At 41.1% G+C, this 16046-nt stretch overlaps 1 pseudogene; it reads left to right on the top strand.

The window, feature by feature from the left end:
* The first annotated feature begins 14103 nt into the window (after positions 1-14103).
* Positions 14104-15158, top strand: LOC148133525 (uncharacterized; annotated as a pseudogene).
* The last annotated feature ends 888 nt before the right edge of the window (positions 15159-16046 follow it).

Below are 16046 nucleotides of genomic sequence, written 5' to 3' on the forward strand. Positions count from 1 at the left end.
AGTTAGTAGTGTGACATTACTAGAGAAGAAGCTACGTAGGATTAGATTAACAACTCTTAATGCCTTTTTGGCTATGTAGTTACAGTGGGCTCTAGCACTTAGATCATTTGAGATGAGTACTCCAAGGTCCTTGACAAAGTTTGGATACTCAACCTGGAGGTTCATGTCTTAATCGCATCACCTTGGAGCTGAAGGTCTTTTGTCTTGTAGATAGGCTAGACCAGTCCTGCTGGGGCTATGAAGAAAAGTGGGGGCTGTTTCCCAAGAGCATGTTTCTCCTTTAGGAAAATATAACATTCTGCCTTTTTAAATCTCAAAATATTTCATTCTTCTAAGAGAGCGGGGTGGGTGCTAACTTTGTACACAACAGTTGTAGCATCCTGGTTCACATGATTGGCATTTGTGACCTTCCCAGCTGGCTTCCAACAATGGGGGTGGGTGGGTAAATAGGATTTGTTTAATGACCACCTATTCACTTAACAACTGCAGTGATTTCCTTAACAACTGTAGCAAAACAGGGTGTAAAATTGGGTACTGCTCCCTTAACAACTGCTTTCTTTAGCAATGGAACTGTGGTCATAAGTTGAGGACTATCTGTGTTTGTTTGAAGAGCCTTTCACATACATTTTAAAAGACTTTTGTACTACAGCACGAGCAAAACATGATGTTCTAAGATCATGTAAGAAGCAGTAAACAAGGAAGTGGGGTGGGCAGATAGCGACTATTATCTCAGTAACAAACCCCTGTAATGCTCAGCTTCTACCACAGATAAAGTTTATGCAGTCACAGACCAATACAAAACAAAAAATGCTAAAAATAAAATTATAAAAGCACAATCAAGGACAGTCAGCTACAACTGGAACTAGTTCTGGAAAGTCCCCCACCGATCGAAAAAATGTGTACATATGACACGCTTGTGTATGTGTGTGTATATATATGTATACGTACAATCAGCCAGGCGCTGTGGAAAGATCAAGATAAGGCAAAATTTTATTGACATAATTAATAGTGAATGCTAATTAATGCTAATTATCTGAAAATGAAAATATCCAATTTATAACATCAATTTCCTCTCCCTCACCTACAGTATATTTCTCACACACAAAATCATTCTTATACACTGAAATAGAAATTGTCTTCCACGAGAAACAGCAAAACAAACAAACAAACAAACAAACAAAAATACCAGGATTTACATTGGCAAGTGAAAGGATTAACTGAAAGGAGACAGAAGAGATGAATGAAAGGAATGCAGAGAGAAAAAGACTTGGTTTAGGTTTGGCCAGAAAGGGTTAAATTCACCAGGCAAGCATCTCTGCTCCAATCTCAATTCAACTTCCTTTGGCAGCTGTCATCTGCAGACAACTGTATTTCCACCAACTCCCTTGTTTCCTTCTCAGTAAATACATAATGATGTCCCTTTGCCCCACAGTTCACAGCTAATTATGGGGAGCTCAAGGAACCATGTTTGTCTGATTGAGAATATACCAGTCCTGCACCGCAAGATATGCATCCTTAACAAGTAGCAATGGCTCGATAAACATGCTGACAATCTTCCAGATTTCAGACCAATATGGCAGCTTGAGGAGAGGAGCTCAAAGTTGAAGCTGTTCTCTGAGGTTTTTTCCTGAGCTGTGAGGCATCATGAAAAGTTCCCCCAGAATTGTTTGTCCTTATTTCATTAATTCCCCCATGTTCTGGAATGCAGTGTTGTCATGGTTTAAACCTGGTCGAAAAGTTGGCAGGGTCAATTTGGTCTAGTGGTTAAGGCACCAGGCTAGAAACCAGGAGATTGTGAATTCTAGTCCTGCCTTAAGCATGAAAGCCAGCTAGTATCTTTGGGCCAATCACCAGAAGACTGTGAGTTCCTGTCACACACACACACACACACACCCCTTAGGCATGAAAGCAGACTAGGTGACCTTGGGTCAATCACAAGCAGACTGTGAGTTCTAGTCCCACCTTAGCCATGAAAGCAGACTAGGCAGGGGTGGGATTCAAAAATCCCAGCATCCTGTTCTCTGCCTGGTTGCTGTGTGGGCGTGGCCTACCGGAACTTCCAGGAGGCTCATGTTTTGCCCTCCCAGGCTCCGGAGGCTTTCCTCCATGCAGGCCTTGCACTTACCTGCATCCAAAATGAGCTGCGTGGAGACTCCTGGGAGGGGAGGGCGGAGCCAGCCAGTTGGTTCAACTACTGGTTCGGTGAACCAGATGTAAATTTAACATCCGGTTTACCCAAACCAGTCCAAACCGGCTGAATCCCACTCCTGATTGACCTTGGGCCAATCACAAGGAGATTGTGAGTCCTAGCCCCGCCTTATCTGTGAATATGGGTTGGGCTGAGAGCGTGATGGCTCAAAGTCACCCAGCCAATTTTCATGGTATGAAAATTGGCTGGGTGACTTTGAGCCAATCACGCTCTCTCTCGGCCCAACTCATATTTACAGATATCTTCACTGCCTTGAGTTATTTATAAAAAATAATAAAAGGTGAGATAACAAATAAAGTAAATAAACATACTGACAATTGCCAATAATGTGGTGGTTCAGACTTTACAGATGTCCCTAGCATTCCTGTGCTTGGAATTTCTAGGCAGGGTGTGGAAAAACAATATTCTTCCTAAGCCTCATTTCCCAATACCAGGCATCTCTGGGTCTTGCTCCCACAAAGCAATTTATTCATTGGAAATCCTGGGATTTTTGGTAAGAGAAATCATCAGAGAAAAAGCACTTATGATACAAGTCTGCCCAAATAGACTTCCCTGATTGTAAATCACTCTGCATGTAAATCACTCTGCACTCTGCAATACAACTGCATGCAATGGGATGAAATGCTCAACCTTGCCTGGAATTCCCAACGGTGCTTTTTTCGAAAGGGCATCTGGACTTTCTGGTTTTTCTTTGAAGATATTTCACCTCTCATCCAAGAAGCTTCTTCAGCTCTGACTGGATGGTGGGGAATGGAAGGATTTATAGTCCTTGCAGACAGCTGGTCATTTGCATTCTTTTACTGGGTCGTTAAGGTTCTTCCATTCCCCACCATCCAGTCAGAACTGAAGAACCTTCTTGGATGAGAAGCGAAACATCTTCAAAGAAAAAGCAGAAAGTCCAGTTGCCTCCTGAAAAAAGCACCTTTGGGACAACCATGACCTGGATGACTGAGAATCTCCATAGAGACTTGCCTATAACTGTTTTGGTCCATGATCTGCCAGCTAAAGACAGCATGAATTGGACTTCCTCACACCTGGTGGGCTCTAAGAGAATCAATTGGGTCCAGTGATTAAGGCACCAGGCTAGAAAGTGGGAGACTGAGAGTTCTAGTCCCACCTTAGGCATGAAAGCTGGCTGAGGGACTTTGGGCCATCACCAGGAGACTGTGGTGTCTTAGTCCTGCCTTTGGCATGAAAGTTGGTTAGGAGACTTTAAATCAGTCGTTCTCTCTCAAACCAACTCACCTCACAAGGTTGTTGTTGCAGAGACAGGAGGAGTGGGGGGAGGAGGAGGAGGAGGAGGAAGAGGAGGAAGCAAATTGCAGCTTAACAATTTGGCTCCTTAATTTACTGACCTCGGAAGGATGAAAGTCAACCTTGAGCCCTGTCAGGATCAAACTCCAGGCTACTGTTAGTCTAACCACTGTGCCACCAGGGCTCTGTATGTTGGTCACCTCGATTAATTTGTAACAATAATAAAGGTGGATTACATAAAAATAAATAGAAGTGAGAAGGCTACACTGGAAGATTTAGAATGGGGCTGTTTCACCATGTCTTGGGAATGCATTGTATTCCCAGTCCACCATTAAAATAGACCAGAGGTCTCCAAACTTGGCAACTTTAAAACTTGTGGACTTTAACTCCCAGAATTCTGGGAGTCGAAGTCTACAAGTCTTAAAGTTGCCAAGTTTGGGGACCCCTGAAATAGACTCAGACTTTGCTCTGTTCCGTGTGAATTCCATGCAGTTGTCTGGCCAAAGCCTGGCAATAAAACACGCATCTCTCACCTCTGGACAAAGGATCGGGCAACAAAAGACAATGAAGCCCTTCAGGATGAAATGAGCTGGGAAACATTGAACATTCTTTCTTCTCCCAAGGGACGTGATTGGAGTTTAAATGGATGGGTGTGCAGACATGCTGATATTTCAGTTTGCAATTCCGCTTCTCTTTATTAGAAAAGGAAGTCCTGGGTGGGGGGGAGAACAGGTTCATGGGGGGCAGGCAATTGGCCCAGGCACTCTGTGTGTGTTTGTGTGTGTGTGTGTGTGTGTGTGTGTGTGTGTAGTCCTTATGAAGTAGGTTTCTGCAGCTGCAATGATCAACTACATCAGAACAAGACAGTAAAATGGGACCAGAATCTCAATATTTATTTAAATATTTTGGGTTTCCTGGACCATGGGTTTTAGTGAAGAAAAAAATGGATAATACATATTGCCATTGGAGTAAAGAAATATTGAGTTTTTCATACATTTTCTGGATTTCTGATTTAACTTGACTAAAAGCCCAAGAGATAATTAAATTGACAGAAACAGAAACTAGGAGAACATGAATGAAAATCCTGCCCTTGACTAGTCAAGAGGCTTTTAAAACCCTTGGAAACAACTAGTTGCATTCCTCCTTAATCTAAAAGGTTTCTGGATAGGATAGAACAATGTTTCTCGATCCTGGCATTTTTAAGTTGTGTAGATTTCAACTCCTGGAATTTCCTAGTCTGCCCGGCTGGCTGGGAAATTCTGAGAGTTGGAGTCCACATATCTTAAAAGTTGCCAAAGTTGAAAAACACTTGGCAAGAGACAATAATTCATACATAGCCAACAAGAATGCAAGGAGGATGGTTTGTGTCAGGATGGACTAGGAGATAAGATCCACTTCCAGAGATTTTCTTTGAAAGTTCTCAAAAGCAGATCCATCGAATGCTCATATCCCTGTGGCTTTAAAACAGTGTTGGTCTTTTCTTATAATTGTATGTCTTTCCTGGTCTGGTGGCTTTGTATAGGTAGTCCTCAATTTATGACCATTTGTAGAGTGTGTGTTCAAAGTTACAATAGCATTGAAAACAGTGACTTATGACTGGTCCTTGCAGTTACAGACTAACAGAGTTGGAAGGGACCTTGGAGGTCTTCTAGTCCAACCCTCCTTGCTCAAGTGGGAGACACTATGTCATTTCAGACAAATGGCTGTCCAATCGCTTTTTAAAAACCTCCAGTAATGGAGCACCCACAATTTTTGGAGGCAACTTCCATTCCACTGATTGTTCTCACTATCAGTAAATTTCTCCTTAGTTCTAAATTGGGTCTTTCCTTGATTAATTTCCATCCATTGTTTCTTGTTGTGTCTTCAGGTGCAACTTACAACTTTGCAGCATCCCTGCAGTGACATGATCTGAATCTGGGCGATTGGCAATCAGCATGTGTTTATTGTCAGCTCAAAAATATTTCTCCAGTCTTTTAGAGTTGTCAGCAGAAAGGGAGTGGGGGAAGTAATGCATACTTCATAGATAATTTCATATTTTCATAGATAATTTCTAGGCAGCCGAAGCTTCTGGTGCGCAAGGTTATTACTGGAGAACATGATTGATGACTTTTGGCTATGGATGTGTCCCATTGGAGAATATACATCCAGGGGGTGGGGGGAAGACCAGGGTCAAGGGTGAGATGAATGATGTGTCTCAGAGTCAGCTGCACCCAGGTAACGCTGGCATGTTCATTCCCCGTTTCTAGGCCTGTCCTATTGTTTCTCTTATTCTTTTATTTTTCTTATATGTACCCATTTCATGTATTCACAAAACTATGTATACACTTATACTTATTATCTTGTAAACAATTGGCAAATCAAATAAATAAAAATAAAAAAATAAAAATAAATGTTCATTCCTAATAAATGATTTTTTTAAACTCTGAGAGATGTGACTAGAGACTCATAATTTGAATGGAGGTGAATTGTCGGAGCCCTGACATTTATGATGGTTGCAACACCCCTGATTGCAGAACATCACAACACAATGCGATTGCCATTTCCAAGCCAACAGATGTGAGAAGACGGATTTGCTTAACCACAATGTGATTGCGAGTCCCACCTCTGAGGGAGATACACCTGGTGGGACCCAGAAGAAGGGCCTTCTCAGTGGTGGCTCTGTCTCTCTGGAACATCATTCCCCCAGAGATTAGAATGGCCCCCACTCTAGCTCTCTTCCAAAAGGCACTGAAGACCTGGTTTTGCTAGAGGGCCAGGGGAACCCAGAGAGGGATGGAGACCATCAGGTGGCTAGTGTGATCTGCTGTCATCAGGGAGGGGGAGGGGAGTTGGTTTTTGATTTTCTGGTTTGTTTTGTTTTGTTTCTGTTTTTCCCAAATTTTGTTCTGTTGTACTTTACTAATTTATTTGATTCTTTTTGCTAGTTTTTATTGTTTTTGTTTTTATTTTTTTGTTTTAAATATGGTTTTACATTGTGTAAGCCGCCTCGAGTCGCCACGGGCAAATAGGCGGCAATATAAAATGAATAAATAAACAAATAAATAAATCTCAGTGGAGAGATAACAGATAACTGACAACAGATAATCAGAGTTGGAAGGGACCCTGTAGGTCATCTAGTCCAACCCCCTGCCCAAGCAAGAGACCCTACACCATTTCTGACAGATGGGAGTCCAATCTCTTCTTGAAAGACTTAAGTGATGAAGCTTCCACAACTTCCAAAGGCAACTTCTGTTCCATTGGTTGATTGTTCTCACTGTCAGAAAGTTTCTCCTTATTTCTAGGTTAAATCTTTCCTTGTTCAGTTTCCATTCATTGTTTCTTGTCTGGCCTACATGTGTTTTAGAAAATAGCTTGACTCCCTCTCTGTGGCAGCCCCTCAATTATTGGAAGACTGCTATCATGTCTCCCCTGGTTCTTCTCTTTACTAGACTGGCCATCCCCAGCTCCTGTAACCATTCTTCATATGTTTTCGTCTCCAGTGCCCTAATCATCCTGGCTGGTCTTCTCTTTTTCTAGAGCCTCAACATCTTTTTTATAGTGTGGTGACCAAAACTGGATGCAGTACTATAGGTACGGTCTTACTAAAGCTTTATAGAGTGGTATTAGTATTAGATGGCTTTTCCAGCCCTGGCTACCAATCTGTTTTACTGCCAAGCTTGGAATGGAGTTGAATTAAATGAATGTATCCTCCAAGAACAAGCCATCAGAATGAATGTAATCAAAGCTAGAATAGAAAAATCTGCTGATGACCCCAAATGCAGACTCTGCGAAGAAGCGGACAAAACCATTGACCACACACTGAGCTGTTGCAAGACAATTGCTCAGACTGACTACAAACAACGTCACAACACAGTCACTCAGATGATCCACTGGAACTTGTGTCACAACTGCCATCTGCCTGTAGCAAAGAACTGGTGGGATCATAAGCCTGAAAAAGTGGTCGAAAATGAGCATGCAAAACTACTGTGGGACTGCCGAATTCAGACTGACAAAGTTTTGGAACACAATACCCCGGATATCACGATTATGGAGAAGAAAAGAGTGTGGATCGTTGACATTGCCATACTTGGTGACAGCAGAATCGACGAGAAACAACTTGAAAAAGTCACCAGATATCAGGACTTGAGAATTGAATTGCACACTCTGACATAAATCAGTGCAGGTGGTTGCAGTGGTACTCAGCACACTGGGTGCTGTGCCTAAAGACCTAGGCAAGCGCTTAAAAACAATTGGCGCTGACAAGATCACCATTGGTCAGCTGCAGAAGGCCACCTTACTGGGATCTGCTCACATAATCCACCGATACATCACACAATCCTAAACACTTGGGAAGTGTTCGACTAGTGATTTGTGATACGAAACCCAGCATAGTTATCTCGTTTGCTGTGTATACTGTCATTTTTGTGTAGAATAATAATAATAATAATAATAATAATAATAATAATAATAATAATAATAATAAAAATAAAAATAATAATGGTGATGATGATGATGGCAAGATTCCCACTCATTTCCCCGAAAATCAGATTAGTCAGAATGGACAAAACAAAAGCTCCCTTTTTTAAAAATTCAGCTTGTGATAACTAAGGATGGAAAATCTAGTCATTGATATTATTCAATCTCTTATGTTTTCCCATTAAAACAAAATTCAAAGACTCCAGGAAACAACCAAATGGGTTCCTTCTTTTTGTTTCATTTCAAGCAACTCTTTCCAACTACATGCAGTCCTCAACTTACAACAGTTTGTTTAGTGACTGTTCTAAGTTACAGTGGCACTGAAAAAAGTGACTTATTACCATTTTTCACACTTACAACTATTTCAGTGTCCCCATAGTCACATGATCAAAATTCAGATGCTTGGCAACTGGTTCACATTTATGACGGTTGCATTGTCCTGGGCTCATGTGATCACCTTTTGTGACCAAGCAAAGTCAATATGTGAAGCCAGATTCACTTAAAGACTGTGTCACTATCTTAACAACTGCATTGATTCACTTAATAACTGTGGCAAGGAACGTCATAAAATGGGACAAAACTCACTTAATAAATGTCTCACATATCAACATAAATTTTGGGTTCAATTGTGGTTATAAGTCAAGGACTACTTGTATTTAAATATCCTTATCAAAATTCATATATATTTTTTCTTCACATTTATCCTATTTTTATGTCATTTTCTTTGAACTTTCCCTAATATGCCCATTTGCACATGAGTCCATGTTTTCTTATACCTCTGGTGCATATTCAGTGGACTGGAGAAACAATTAAACGTAGAAAAATGTTGATTTTGAAATACAGCTACATTTCGATCTACGTCTTCGGGAAAATGCGAAACAGGGTGTGTGTTAAAATGAAAATCTAATTTCTCCCCCAACTCAAACTAAATAACAATTGGGCATGCTTCAAATGTCCTTCAGATTCCAAAATTGATTCTCACTTGTTCCAAGGACAATCAAGGCAGAAAAGGCTGTGCAAATTCCACTCACAGTTGGTTTTTAGATGTTCTTTTCAAGATGTGTATAAATCAGGCTGCCTCATATACCCTCTGGGGGTATATCATTTACAACCACAAACCTGGTTCCAGGAAAAGGGGACTTATCTTGGTTTTTTTCAAGCTTCCCTGGCATCTTAACCATCCCAATATTTGTATAATAAATACTAAAAATGGTATTGCTTTCAAAAACACTTTGATGTTAGCTGGTCAGCCATTTATAAACTTTCAGGTTCTCCAGATGTTTTCTTAAAGAATTGGGCTTCAAGGAAGGAAATGTTTTGTTTGATGTTCAAGGGTAGGAAACCAGTGACATTTACCTCTGATTTATGTTATATGTGTTTTATTCCCAAAATGCTGTTTTTTTCTGTGACAGTACTATTAATTATCTGTAGAGAGTTCAAAATAAACAACCCCACAGAGAGTTAAAACTACTTTTATTGTGATAGACTATAATTACCGAAATCTTGCAAGCCTCTCCTTCTAATTGTGCTTTCCCCTCCTTCTTATAACCCAGTGAATCAGGGAGGTATTTACTTGAGCTGCTTTCGAATGTTATAGTTCTGGACTTAAAAATGCTTCAGCTCTGTTTGTCTAGGAAAGAGTTCCTCCATATCTCCATCAAGGTCTTCTGACAAGTAAAGCAGCTGATTGTCGGTTGGATTGGCCTTCCAACGATCAGCTGTTTCAGGCTGCAGGGATCACCATTGCCTATTGCCACCTCCGCGTGCCCCATTATCAGCTTCCGCATCCCGTTTTCACCTCTGCATGTCCCATTTTTGGCCTCTGTGCACCCCATTTTCAGCCTGTTCCAAGCAGCGGGGTTCAGAACAGGTGGAAAACAGGGTGCGCGGAGGCCAAAAATGGGGCACATGGAAGCAGCAATAGGCGATGGCGATTCCTGCAGCCTGAAACAGCTGATCGTCGGGAGGCTGATCCAACTGACACTCAGCTACTTGTGCTAATCATGCTGTGCTAAAACTGAAACAGGTTGTTTGCTGTTTGCTGCAAGGAGGCAAATTGCTGGGAGGCAGAGGCCAAAGGATGGGGGCCGAAGGGTGGGCAGGGCTTCGGCAACATTCACTGTATAATATGCACAAACATTTCCACCCACTTTTGGGGGTGGAAAACGTGTGTCGTATACTCCGAAAAATGCGGTATTCCAGAATTTCAGGTTGATGCTTCCATTCTCAATTCCTTCAATAACCCTCCCCACTTTCATTCCTCCATTGGTTAGATCAGCCAGAGATCAGATTCCTAATATAAACAGGGACAGAATCATCCATTTTGCATCCAATCGCAGTTTTCCAGAAGAAGGAACCAGCAAGGCATTTTAGCTCCCAAAAGCAACTCTTCCATCTCGCCTTAGTGACCTTCAATGCACCACAGAAAATTGCAAAATCAGGAATATAAGCCTGAAGCTGGTATTTTGATTTGAACAGATGTGAAGTCCATCTCTGGCTAAAATATTTCTGAGTATGAAGAACGAAGGCATATTTCTCCAGCGAGTTTAGAAATATTTCTTCTGCATTCTTCCCTCTTTGCTTTCTCTTAGGAAGGAATTAGACCTAGAGAAACTTGCTGATGTTTTTGCAGCATCACCCAACCATCACCAAAGTGATTTAAAGCCTATTTGTGTTGCCATTATTTTGGCACAAAGATGGTTGGATTGTTCCAGAAGAAAGTAGAAGTTGCTAGGAGGGAAATAACCAACCGGGTCCCTACGTTATATGCTGAAGATTCAGTGCAGGGGTGGGATGCTATCGGTTCAGCTCAGTTCTATAGAGCTGGTAGCTCTGAAGAGCAGCAGACACTGAACTGGTTTGCTGCAATGACCTTTTGGTCGTCTCTTTGGCCCACCTGCCTGGGCTCTTGGCTGTCCTTTATTTCCTGCTTTTTCAACCTCAGGTGCTTTGCGCGGCACAGCTAAGGTTGAAAAAGCAGGAAAGAAGAAGATTTTCAAAAGCTGCACACCCGCGCGCAGCGCTTGTCAGCTGTCTAGGCAGCACAGCTGATTTTTTTTTGCAAATGCTGTACATGCGCACACAGCGTGCGTCAGGTGCGGTATGTGTGCAAAGCACACAAAATGCACTCTCACCGAACTGGTAGTAACACCAGTTGAATCCCATCCCTGATTCAAATGGTACAACTTCATCCAATGTTACAAAATTATATTCACAAAAGCATATGCCTTTTAATATAATCTGTTAGTCAGAAAAGGTATGACCAGACTTCTTCTAATGTTACCATAGATTAACATCGCTTTCCTACGGTGTTTCTTTTGACCAATTCAGTTCACACCAAAGAGCAAAAACCTCCAATAAAGAAAGAGAGTACTTAACTCATTCTAAAAGAGGGTGAAGATCCTGCTTCCACATCTACCCTGCAAAAATCCAGCTGACCACCAGCTGACCAGAGAACATAGCAGAATGTTATGTTGTGGCTGCCATCTATTGGACAATGTGATTTTGCAGCGCAACTACAGCATAGAAATCCTAGTTTAACAATATAGGAAAGGGGTGGTGAGTGGGGGGGCAGTCTTATACGGATTACGTTGCCACGGAAAAGGGAAACTGTGGAACTGCCAAAGCAATCATTTACAACATCTGTTATTAAATAATTTTATGAAGAGGTTATTTATAGAAACAATAGAATGAACTGTCCTTTTAAGATAATATTTGCAGCAGGGATTTGCAAACCAGGCTAGTGCAACTGCAATCGTACTAGCATATTGCCTAGCTAGTAAAAAGCTAGGATTTCATTGGCCAGATAATCTTTGGTGTTTCTAGAATGGCTATTATTGCTTCTTAGAGACTTGGTTTAAGTGCAAATGGAACAGGGTAAAATCTGGTGTCCTTTATGTGAAGTCATTGCTCACCTCCTTTTTGAGTGGAGAAAGGTAAAGGCTGCTCCATCTATTCCAAGCATCAATCTGATATTGCAGTATTTGCCAGAATTGTGAGGTCCCATTTGGGGAAGTGAATGTCTGTGCTGATTTTCACTGTTCTTTCCCCAGGAAATATATTCATTTTATAAATATTATTAAATTTCAACATCAAAGATTAAAATACAAGCTAACATAAAAGGGAAAGAGAATAAAAAACAAATTAAGAGTGGCAAAAATGTGGGCATCGTGTTAACTTTTCTTTCTCAGCCACATTTTTTTCCCTCTCACCTTTGGAATAAGATGTGGAATGGGGGAATGGGGGAAAATCAAGATGGTGGCTGTGATCATGTAGTTACAACTGCCATCTTGACTTTTTTGACCCTCATTCCTGCCTGAAGTGTACTTTCAAAATGAAGATAAGGGAGACAGTTGCTTGAGACGATTGGTTGGCATTTCTGATGTGCTTGCATAGGCAACAAAAGGAATTGTGTGCCCAATAGAAGAATCTCCCACAAGATCCAGATAACTCTGACCCTGCTGTCCTGGCTTTTTCCTCAGGCAGTAGGACCAGGATGCTGGTGGAGTCTGGTGGAGTCTGTGATGTCAATGATAATGATAATGATAATGACAGTGACAACAACAACAACAACAACAATTAATAATAATGGAATTGAAAATCAAGAGCCTGCGGGCAGATGCAAGCAACTTGAAGCATTTGCAAGAGAAAAAGCTGAAGAACAGCAAGATCAAGAAACATCTGATAAAAAAATATGGGCTTAGCGCAAGAAAAATTGAGGAAGCATTGGAAATTGTGAAGCAGCAGATAACAGCAACAGCAAGAAAAATTGAAAGATACAAAGCCAGAGTCATCCAGTACAAACAAAATCAATTGTTCCAATCAGACCAAAGATGGTTCTGTCAGAGTCTGAATCAGAAGGGGGATACGAAAATGGAAAAACCTGAAAAAAACGGCAACTACTCAGTTTTGGAAAGACCTATGGGAGACTGAGAAATGTTACAACAAAAATGCTGGGTGGATCAGAGACTTTGAGACAAAATTCTCCAAGAACAAAATGGACCAACTGGAAATAACTACTGAAATGATAAGCAACAGGGTGAAAAAAGTCAAGAACTGGACATCGCCTGGCAATGATCAACTGCATGGCTTTTGGCTCAAATACCTGACCAACCTGCACGGAAAAATGGCCGAACAATTCAATGAGATGCTGCAGACAGGAAACATCAGTGAATGGTTAACAGTTGGGAAAGCCTACTTGATACAGAAGGATCCAGCAAAAGGGGCAACACCTGCAAATTACAGGCCAATAACGTGTCTGCCAACCATGTTCAAGCTGCTGACTGGCATCATAGCTGACAGGATCTAGGACTACCTAGAAGCAAATAACATCTTACCAGTAGAGCAGAAAGGAAACAAACGAGGAAGCAGAGGCACAAAAGATCAGCTCCTGATCGACAAAATGATTTTAGAGAACTGCAAAAGATGAAAAACAAATCTGTATACAACTTGGATTGACTACAAGAAAGCATTTGATTCACTACCGCACAGCTGGATCATCAAGTTCCTGGATGTCATCGGAATATGCAAGTGCATTGGTACTTTCACTGCAAATGCGATGAAGCACTGGAAAACAGAACTGTTTATTGGAAGTGAAAGCTACGGACTGGTCAACATCAAAAGAGGGATTTTCCAGGTTGATTATTTGTCACCTCTGCTGTTCATCATCGCCATGACCCCCCTGTCAACAATTTTACAGAAAACTAACCTGGGTTATCAAACTGCTAAAAATCTCTCACCTGCTGTACATGGATGATATGAAGTTATATGGAAAATCAGAAATTGAAATCCAGTCACTGACCAATACAGTTTGAATTTTCAGCACTGACATCAGCATGGAGTTTGGCCTGAACAAATGCGCCACACTGGCACTGAAGAAAGGGAAGATCGTAGAAAGTGATGGAATTGAAATGCCCAATGGACAAACCATCAAGTGCCACCAACCCGAAACCTACAAATACCTGGACATACTGCAGCTGGATAATATCAAGCACGGGCAAGTGAAAAATGTGGTCAGCAAAGAATACACACAAAGGGTCAGAAAACTTCTAAAAAGCAAACTGAATGGCGATAACACCATCAAGGCTATAAATACCTGGGTCATACCTGTCATCAGATATACCGCTGGGATCATAAACTGGACACAGGCAGAGCTGGACAGCTTGGATAGGAAAACAAGAAAACTGATGACCATATACTATGCGCTGCACCCGCGTAGTGACGTCGACAGGTTATATTTGCCCAGAAAAGCAGGTGGCAGAGGACTTTTGCAAGTGAAGCAGACAGTCGAAGAAGAGAAGCACGCTCTGGCAGATCATGTGAAAGACAGTGTTGAACCAGCTTTGATGGAGGTCAACAAGAGGAAGCTGCTCAAAGTGCAGCAAACCAAGAATCAATACAGAAAAACAGCGATGCAAACTCGGGCTGAGAGTTGGTGTAACAAAGCACTGCATGGACAGTTCTTTGAAAAAATCCAAGGAAAAGTAGATAAGGAAAAGACCTGGTTATGGCTGACCAACGGAACACTGAAGAAAGAAACAGAAGGCCTGATTCTTGCAGCCCAAGAACAAGCCATCAGAACGAATATAATTGAAGCCAGAACAGAAAAATCTGCTGATGACCCCAAATGCATACTCTGCAAAGAAGCAGACGAAACCATTGATCACATACTGAGATGTTGCAAGACAATTGCTCAGACTGACTACAAACAATGTCACAACACAGTCGCTCAGATGGTCCACTGGAACTTGTGTCACAACTGCCATCTGCCTGTAGCAAAGAACTGGTGGGATCATAAGCCTGAAAAGGTGGTCAAAAATGAGCATGCAAAACTACTGTGGGACTGCTGAATTCAGACTGACAAAGTTTTGGAACACAATACCCCGGATATCACGATTATGAAGAAGAAAAGAGTGTGGATCATTGACATTGCCATACCTGGTGACAGCAGAATCGACAAGAAACAACTTGAAAAAGTCACCAGATATCAGGACTTGAGAATCAAACTGCAGAGACTCTGGCCTACACCAGTGCAGGTGGTTCCAGTGGTGCTCGGCACACTGGGTGCTGTGCCTAAAGACCTAGGCAAGCACTTAAAAACAATTGGCGCTGACAAGATCACCATTGGTCAGCTGCAGAAGGCCACCTTACTGGGATCTGCTCGCATAATCCACCGATACATCACACAGTCCTAAACACTTGGGAAGTGTTCGACTAGTGATTTGTGATACGAAACCCAGCATAGTTAGCTCCTTTGCTGTGTATACTGTCATTTTTGTGTACAACAACAACAATAATAACAACAATAATAATAATGTCAATGACAACAACAATAATAATAGTAATAGTAATAATAATAATATCCTTGACAACTCTAGGCAGCTATAGCTTTTTTAATGCCATACCTAAGGAGTTCTTTGATATTATAAGTGTAAGAAATATGAAAATTCAAAAATAAAATGTAGGTGAAGAGAATAGTATATTATAGTAGAAAGTTACTCTATAGACATTTGCTCTCTTGATATGTAATCCTGCTGTAAATATATTTCCTTATGCATTTACTCATTGTTAAACATGTGCCTGCAATCAATTACATCCTCCTGTATCAAGTAATGCCACCCCTATTTCCTCCAGGAATTGGTAGGTATCTCAAACTGTCAAGGGACAGAGTTGACATAACAAAAGACCAAAGTGAACAATTAGGAGGACAATAGGAGAAGAGATAATGAAAGGTAAACATTACCGTAACCTTCTTGCTCAATTAAAGTTAGCCTCTGCTTAAGTTCAATCATGGCACATTGTGATTTTAAGTAATAGCCAGACTTTAGAAGCTACTTCCAACCCTGAAGGTTAAAGAAACAGGATTTTAGGCTATTACTTGTATCTTTAACACTGCAATGAAAGAGAAGTTGTGGCAGAAGAATGAATGTATTTACCCCACTGATGTACATTTTAATGTAATCAGATTGCTCAGAATGCTAAATTTAAAAAAAATCTCAACTACAGATAGTCCTCAACTTACAACTATTCATTTAGTGATCCTTTGAAATTAAACAGTACTGAAAAAAATTGACTCATGACCATTTTTCATACTTATGACTTATGTTTAAACATCCCCATTGTCATATGA

The sequence above is a fragment of the Notechis scutatus genome, chromosome 1 (genome assembly GCF_049901735.1).
Source record: "Notechis scutatus isolate UNSWTSFEM ecotype Mainland chromosome 1, rNotScu1.2, whole genome shotgun sequence".
In the NCBI taxonomy this organism is placed as follows: domain Eukaryota; kingdom Metazoa; phylum Chordata; class Lepidosauria; order Squamata; family Elapidae; genus Notechis; species Notechis scutatus.